Genomic DNA, 8,473 nt, shown 5'->3' on the forward strand with positions numbered 1-8,473 from the left:
CATTCGGTGTGGGATGTGGGAGTTCCTGGAGACAACTTGCCTCCCGGAAGTCCATATCTGTGCCAGATGTGTGGAACTGCATCTCCTGAAGGATCGTGTAAGGGAGCTGGAGCTGAGGCTCGATGAACTCAGTTTAGGTAGGGAAAATGAGAGAGTAATAGATAAAAGTTATAGTCAGGTAGTGACACCAGGGTCTCGGAAGGAAGACACGTGGGTCACGGTTAGGAGGGGTAATAGTCAGAAGGGTGATGTGCCAGAAAGTACCCCAGTGGCAGTCTCCCATAAAAGAAAGGAATGGGCAACAGATGGGAGAAGGGAAGGGAGTGAGCAGTCTGTGGAGGGATCCCCTGTGGTTGTCCCCCTCCAAAATAGGTATATTGTTTTGGATTCTGTGGAGGGGGATGACCCTCCAGGGGTAAGCCACGAGGACCAGATCGCCTCCACGGAGACAGGCTCAGGGGTCCGGAAGGGAAAGAAGGGGTTTAGGAGAGCGATAGTTGTGGGGGACGCAATGGTTAGAGGCACAGACAGGCGCTTCTGTGGGACTGAACGAGAATCCAGGATGGTAGTCTGCCTCCCTGGTGCCGGGGTACTGGATGTCTCCGAGAGGGTAGGAAGCATATTTAAAAAGGAAGGTAGTCAAACGGATGTGATTGTACACATTGGGGGAAATGATGTAGGTAGGAAGAACAGGGGGGTCATACGAGAGAAATTCAGGGAGTTGGGTGCTAGGCTAAAAAGTAAGACCTCCAGGGTAGCAATATCTGGACTGCTCCCGGTGCCTAGTGCAAGTGAGGCTCGGAACAGGGAGATTCTACAGTTGAACGCGTGGCTAAAAGACTGGTGCAAGAGGGAGGGTTTTAAATTCATAGATAACTGGGAAATCTTCAAGTCAGGATGGCAACTGTACAGAAAGGATGGGTTACACCTTAACTGGAAGGGAGCAAATATCCTGGCTGGGAGTTTTGCTAGAGTGTTTCGGCAGGATTTAAACTAGTGTGGCAGGGGGGTGGGGAACAAAACAGGAGGTCAGTAAATACTGAGGCTGGGGTCGAGCTGGGGGCCAGGGCAAGGCTAGCTAAGAAAAGGAGCACTCTGGAGGAGGAGGACCTGACTGGGCCTGAAGGTCTGGAGTGCATCTGCTTCAATGCGAGGAGTGTAACGGGTAAAACAGACAAACTTAGGGCCTTAATGCTTGTGCGGAATTTGGATGTGGTTGCGGTGACGGAAACTTGGTTAAAAGGACAGGACTGGCAGCTGAATATTCCGGGGTATAAGTGTTTTAGGCGAGACAGAGGAGGGGCTAAAAAAGGTGGGGGAGTAGCGATATTAGTTAAGGAGCATATTACCGCGGTGCAGAGGGTAGACAACTTAGAGGGGTCATGTACTGAGTCGCTGTGGGTGGAACTCAGAAACAGGAAGGGTGCGGTCACTATGCTGGGGGTGTACTACAGACCACCCAACAGCCCACGGGAAGTGGAGGAAAGGATATGTCAGGAGATTCTGGATAGGTGCAGAAAACAAAGGGTTGTTGTAGTGGGGTACTTTAATTTCCCTGGCACAGACTGGAAAATGCTTAGAGCTGGGGGACCGGACGGGGAGGAATTTGTAAAATGCGTACTGGAAGGTTCTTTGGAACAGTATGTAGATAGCCCGACTAGAGAGGGGGCTATACTGGACCGAGTTCTGGGAAATGAGCCCGGTCAGGTCGTCAAAGTTTCGGTAGGGGAACATGTGGCAAATAGTGACCACAACTCTGTTAACTTTAGGATAGTAATGGACAAGGATGAGTGCTGTCCTACGGGCAGGGTGCTAAATTGGGGGAAGGCTGACTATAGCCGGATAAGGCAGGAATTGGTGGATGTTGATTGGGAGAGGATGTTCGAGGGTAAGTCCGCGTCTGGCATGTGGGAGTCATTTAAGGAACTATTGATAAGGCTGCAGGATAGGCATGTGCCTGTAAAAAGGAAAGATAGGAAAGGTAGGATTCGAGAGCCGTGGATAACCAGGGAAATTGAGGATCTGATTAAAATGAAAAGGGAGGCGTACATTAAGTCCAGGCAACTGAAAACAGATGGAGCTCTGGAGGAATACAGAGAGAGTAGGAAAGATCTCAAATGGGGAGTTAGAAGGGCAAAAAGAGGTCACGAGATGTTCTTGGCAGGCAGGATTAAGGAGAATCCTAAGGCATTCTATTCATACGTTAGGAACAAAAGAGTTGTCAGGGAGAAAATCGGACCTCTCAGGGACAAAGGAGGGGAATTATGCTTAGAACCCAAGGGAATAGGGGAGATCCTAAATGAATACTTTGCATCAGTATTCACGAAGGAGAGGGGCGTGTTAACCGGGAGTGTCTCGGAGGGAGGTGTTGACCCGTTAGAGAAAATCTCCATTACAAGAGAGGAATTGTTAGGTTTTTTAGGGAACATTAAAACTGACAAAGCCCCAGGGCCTGATGGCATCTATCCTCGACTGCTCAGGGAGACGAGAGGTGAAATTGCTGGGCCTCTGACGGAAATCTTTGTCGCTTCTTTGGACACGGGTGAGGTCCCTGAGGATTGGAGGATAGCGAATGTGGTCCCGTTGTTTAAGAAGGGTAGCAGGGATAACCCAGGAAATTATAGGCCGGTGAGCTTGACGTCCGTGGTAGGGAAGTTGTTGGAGAGGATTCTTAGAGACAGGATGTATGTGCATTTAGAACGGAACAATCTCATTAGTGACAGACAGCATGGTTTTGTAAGAGGGAGGTCGTGCCTTACAAATTTGGTGGAGTTTTTTGAGGAAGTGACAAAAACGGTTGATGAAGGAAGGGCCGTGGATGTCGTCTATATGGATTTCAGTAAGGCATTTGACAAAGTCCCACATGGCAGGTTGGTTAAGAAGGTTAAGGCTCATGGGATACAAGGAGAAGTGGCTCGATGGGTGGAGAACTGGCTTGGCCATAGGAGACAGAGGGTAGTGGTCGAAGGGTCTTTTTCCGGCTGGAGGTCTGTGACCAGTGGTGTTCCGCAGGGCTCTGTACTGGGACCTCTGCTATTTGTGATATATATAAATGATTTGGAAGGTGTAACTGGTGTAATCAGCAAGTTTGCGGATGACACGAAGATGGCTGGAATTGCGGATAGCGAAGAGCATTGTCGGGCAATACAGCAGGATATAGATAGGCTGGAAAATTGGGCGGAGAGGTGGCAGATGGAATTTAATCCGGATAAATGCGAAGTGATGCATTTTGGAAGAAATAATGTAGGGAGGAGTTATACAATAAATGGCAGAGTCAGCAGGAGTATAGAAACACAGAGGGACCTAGGTGTGCAAGTCCACAAATCCTTGAAGGTGGCAACACAGGTGGAGAAGGTGGTGAAGAAGGCATATGGTATGCTTGCCTTTATAGGACGGGGTATAGAGTATAAAAGCTGGAGTCTGATGATGCAGCTGTATAGAACGCTGGTTAGGCCACATTTGGAGTACTGCGTCCAGTTCTGGTCGCCGCACTACCAGAAGGACGTGGAGGCATTAGAGAGAGTGCAGAGAAGGTTTACCAGGATGTTGCCTGGTATGGAGGGTCTTAGCTATGAGGAGAGATTGGGTAGACTGGGGTTGTTCTCCTTGGAAAGACGGAGAATGAGGGGAGATCTAATAGAGGTATACAAGATTATGAAGGGTATAGATAGGGTGAACAGTGGGAAGCTTTTTCCCAGGTCGGAGGTGACGATCACGAGGGGTCACGGGCTCAAGGTGAGAGGGGCGAAGTATAACTCAGACATCAGAGAGACGTTTTTTACACAGAGGGTGGTGGGGGCCTGGAATGCGCTGCCAAGTAGGGTGGTGGAGGCAGGCACGCTGACATCGTTTAAGACTTACCTGGATAGTCACATGAGCAGCCTGGGAATGGAGGGATACAAATGATTGGTCTAGTTGGACCAAGGAGCGGCACAGGCTTGGAGGGCCGAAGGGCCTGTTTCCTGTGCTGTACTGTTCTTTGTTCTCTTTGTTCTTTGTACACATCTCTTTAACCCTTGCTCCACTCACATTAGTCATAGAGGTTTACAGCATGGAAACAGGCCCTTCGGCCCAACTTGTCCATGCCGCCCTTTTTATTAAACCCCAAAGCTAATCCCACTTGCCCACGTTTGGCCCATATCCCTCTACCCATCTTACCCATGCAACTATCTAAATGCTTTTTAAAAGATCAAATTGTACCCGCTTCTACTACTACCTCTGGCAGCTTGTTCCAGACAGTCACCACCCTCTGTGTGAAAGAATTGCCCCTCTGGACCCTTTCGTATCTCTCCCCTCTCACCTTAAACCTATGCCCTCTAGTTTTAGACTCCCCTACCTTTGGGAAAAGATATTGAGTATCTAGCTGATCTGTGCCCCTCATTATTTTATAGACCTCTATAAGTTCACCCCTCAGCCTCCTACGCTCCAGAGAAAAAGGTCCCAGTCTATCCAGCCTCTCCTTATTTCTTAAACCGATGGGTAAGGTGGGTATAGAGGGCCAAATGTGGGCAACTGGGACCAGCTACGGGGTCCAAAAAAAAGGGCAGCATGGACAAACTGGGCCGAAGGACCTGCTTCCATGCTGCAAACCTCTATGACTTGTCAAATTACTCCTTTCAAGTGTATCACCTCACACTTTTCAGAGCTAAATTCCATCTGTCACTTATCTGCCCGTTTGACCGTTCTGTCTATATCTTCCTGTAACCCAGGACACTCCGTCTCACTGTTAACCACCCAGCCAATCTGTGTCAAAGAACAAAGAAAATTACAGCACAGGAACAGGCCCTTCGGGCCTCCAAGCCTGCACCGACTATGCTGCCCGACTGAACTAAAACCCCCCTACCCTTCCATGTGTCATCCACAAACTTACTGATCCTCCCCCTCGGCTCAAACTGGCTGCCCCACCTGCACGCTGGCTGCAGCCATGAGTTCAGGTTAAGCCCAGTGCTGGGCCAGGGATGAAGCCTGGGATTTCCCAGATCCAGCCCCTGACCCCCTCACTCCCCGTGTCGGTGGGCCTGACGCAGGGATGAAGCCTGGGCTTTTCCAGATCCAGCCCCTGCCCCCTCCCCCCCACCACTCCCCACATCAGTGGGCCTGATGCAGGCCTGGGCCAGGGATGAAGCCTGGGCTTTTCCAGATCCAGCCCCTCACTCGCCGTGTCGATGGGCCTGACGCAGGCCTGGGCCAGGGATGAAGTCTGGGCTTTTCCAGATCTTGTCTGTACCTTTAAGACTTGATTACCTGAAAAGACTCGCATTCCAACCATTATTCTGTAAATTGAGTTTGTGTCTTTGTGCCCTGTTTGTGAACAGAATTCCCACCCACCTGATGAAGGAGCAGCGCTCCGAAAGCTAGTGGCTTTTGCTACCAAATAAACCTGTTGGACTTTAACCTGGTGTTGTGAGACTTCTTAAAACAAGAGCAGGTCAGAGGTCGGGAATCCTCCCCAGAGTCCAGCCACAATGGCCACGCCTGCGCACTGCAGTACATTGCCCATGATCAAGATGGCGCATGCGCATTGCAGAATGTTGCCCCCTATAAAGATGGCGGCGCTAACCCGAGCCTTCAATCACAGAAGAAACAAAACGACGGCTCCCGTGTGGCAAATGGAAGGCCGATGGTTTTTCGTTGACGGTTCTGGGCCTACACCTTGTATTTATTTAGCCTCCCACACTACCCGCCGGCTCCAGTGTATTCCGCTCACCTCGTTTCTGAATCTGACCCGTTGCCAGTTTCCAACCAAACTGACCCCATCCAGAATCGACACTGCGCATGCTCCAGCTCGCTGGGCCTGGGAACAGATTGACGGCAGCTCCGGACCAATCAGAGTGAATGAGGGGCGGACCTGGAGGACCGAGCGGGAGCGGCTGGTCCTCCAAGCAATCAGAGTGAATGAGGGGCGGGGCTGGAGGACCGAGCGGGAGCGGCTTGTCCTCCAACCAATCAGACTGAATGAGGGGCGGAGTCTCGGGCATGCGCAGTGCGGGTGATGGCGACAGCCGGTTTGAACTCGGATCCCGGGTCAATAGGAGGTGAAGCGCGGCGCGCGGTGAATGTGGCGGTTGGAGAGGCTTCGGAAACACGTTGTTCAAATCCCGGGAAAGAACATCCGGTCCCCCCCGTTTGTACCAAATGGAGCCGCAGCTGGTCGTGTTGGGCCTGGGCCGACTGCCGCCCTTCTGTAGGTGGGAATGTGAATCAGTGCGCATGTGTCAGGCCATTCCACCCATCCAGGCTGCTCTGCCATTCAGTGCTTCATCTGATCATTGCCTTCACTCAATGTTCCTCCAGCCCCAGCCTCCCCAACCCACCACTCCCTTGTCGGTAAAAATGGTGCACAACACAGCCCTGAATATACCCAATGATGTGGAGATGCCGGCGTTGGACTGGGGTAAACACAGCGTAACCTGGTGTTGTTAAAACGCTTACTGTGTCTACCCAATGATGTGGAGATGCCGGCGTTGGACTGGGGTAAACACAGTAAGAAGTTTAACAACACCAGGTTAAAGTCCAACAGGTTTATTTGGTAGCAAAAGCCACACAAGCTTTCGGAGCTGCAAGCCCCTTCAGGTGAGTGGGAATTCTGTTCACAAACAGAGCATATAAAGACACAAACTCAATTTACATGAATAATGGTTGGAATGCGAATACTTACAACTAATCAAGTCTTTAAGAAACAAAACAATGTGAGTGGAGAGAGCATCAAGACACGCTAAAAAGATGTGTATTGTCTCCAGACAAGACAGCCAGTGAAACTCTGTGGGGGTTACAAATAGTGTGACATGAACCCAATATCCCGGTTGAGGCCGTCCTCGTGTGTGCGGAACTTGGCTATCAGTTTCTGCTCAGCGACTCTGCGCCGTCGTGTGTCGCGAAGGCCGCCTTGGAGAACGCTTACCCGAATATCAGAGGCCAAATGCCCGTGACCGCTGAAGTGCTCCCCAACAGGAAGAGAACAGTCTTGCCTGGTGATTGTCGAGCGGTGTTCATTCATCCGTTGTCGCAGCGTCTGCATAGTTTCCCCAATGTACCATGCCTCGGGACATCCTTTCTTGCAGCATATCAGGTAGACAACGTTGGCCGAGTTGCAAGAGTATGTACCATGTACCTGGTGGATGGTGTTCTCACGTGAGATGATGGCATCTGTGTCGATGATCCGGCACGTCTTGCAGAGGTTGCTGTGTCCGGCACGTCTTGCAGAGGTTGCTGTGTCCGGCATGTCTTGCAGAGGTTGCTGCCAATGAGCCAGCTTCCATTGCTCACTGAAGGAGAGAATTGCACGGGCTACTGGACCTCTGAGCGAAGCGATTTCTCCTCATCTCTGTCTTCAACCCTTCCTTTTAAACTGTCTCTGCAGTTCCACATTTCCCTCTGAGGCGAAACATCCTTGCAGCACTTATCCTGTCAAGCACCCACAGAATCTTATATGCTTCAGTTACAACATTTATCTAAAATCTAATGAGTATATATACACCCTACCCAATGTTTCCTCATTTAAAAAAAACACTTCATGCCTGGAATCAGCTTAGTGAACCTTGTCTGAATTACTTCCAATGTCAGCGTATCCCATTTTACATAATCCTGCACCCTTTTACAGGGGGTTAAAAGGGGAGCAATCGCAAACCAAGAAAAATGTTTATCTCTTATTTTCTAACCACAGTTGACACATGACTCTTGTAATCTCCTTTTACAGGGAGTTGGAAGATTTGAAGTCTGTGATTTCTCTGATTCCAATGCTTCTGATATCTTTCCAGCTGCAGCAGGAGGTTTTCAAATAGTTCCAGAAGTGAGTATTATTGAGCATTCATCTACAATCCAGTGCTTTTAGTGCCATGCTCTGTTATTTGTGCTCTGTTCTATCTCTCAGGCTGGTCTGACTCTTTTCCTTTGGATCTGAATCCATATCCATCCATTGCTCTGTTTCACCTCTGCCCTCTCTGATTACCTCTGTCATTGTTTGACTCTCTATTTTTCTAGTAGTAGATTTATTTTAACCGTGTTTGGTACTTTACTGTTATTTTCTTGCAACTGTATCTAAATGAAGCTTTCACCTTTTCCCATCCCTCAGCTATGTGCTTCTGATGTACCATCTCTATCTTCCAATGGTCAGGAATTCTTTTTCCTGCACTGGAGATCATTTCTCTTTTGCTCATTGGCTGATATTAAACATCAAATCTGCACCATAATTCCCTGGAATTGAAGATTTGAAGTTACTATCAGATTAGCCATGATCTTATTAAATGGTGGAGCAGGATTGAGGGGCTGAATGGCCTACGCTTGATCCTGATTGTATATCCATATTGATTCTGCACACTCAGATATTTTAACTCTGTTCTCTTGCCACCGTTACCAGCGAACAAGTTAAGTATTTTCAGTATTTGCTCTTTTTATTTCAGATTTTCAGCAACCACAGTATTTTGTTATTATTTTGTTGCAGGCGTTTGTCCCAGAACCGAGCCTTGAAGCAGAG

The sequence above is a fragment of the Mustelus asterias genome, chromosome 30 (genome assembly GCF_964213995.1).
Source record: "Mustelus asterias chromosome 30, sMusAst1.hap1.1, whole genome shotgun sequence".
NCBI lineage: Eukaryota > Metazoa > Chordata > Chondrichthyes > Carcharhiniformes > Triakidae > Mustelus > Mustelus asterias.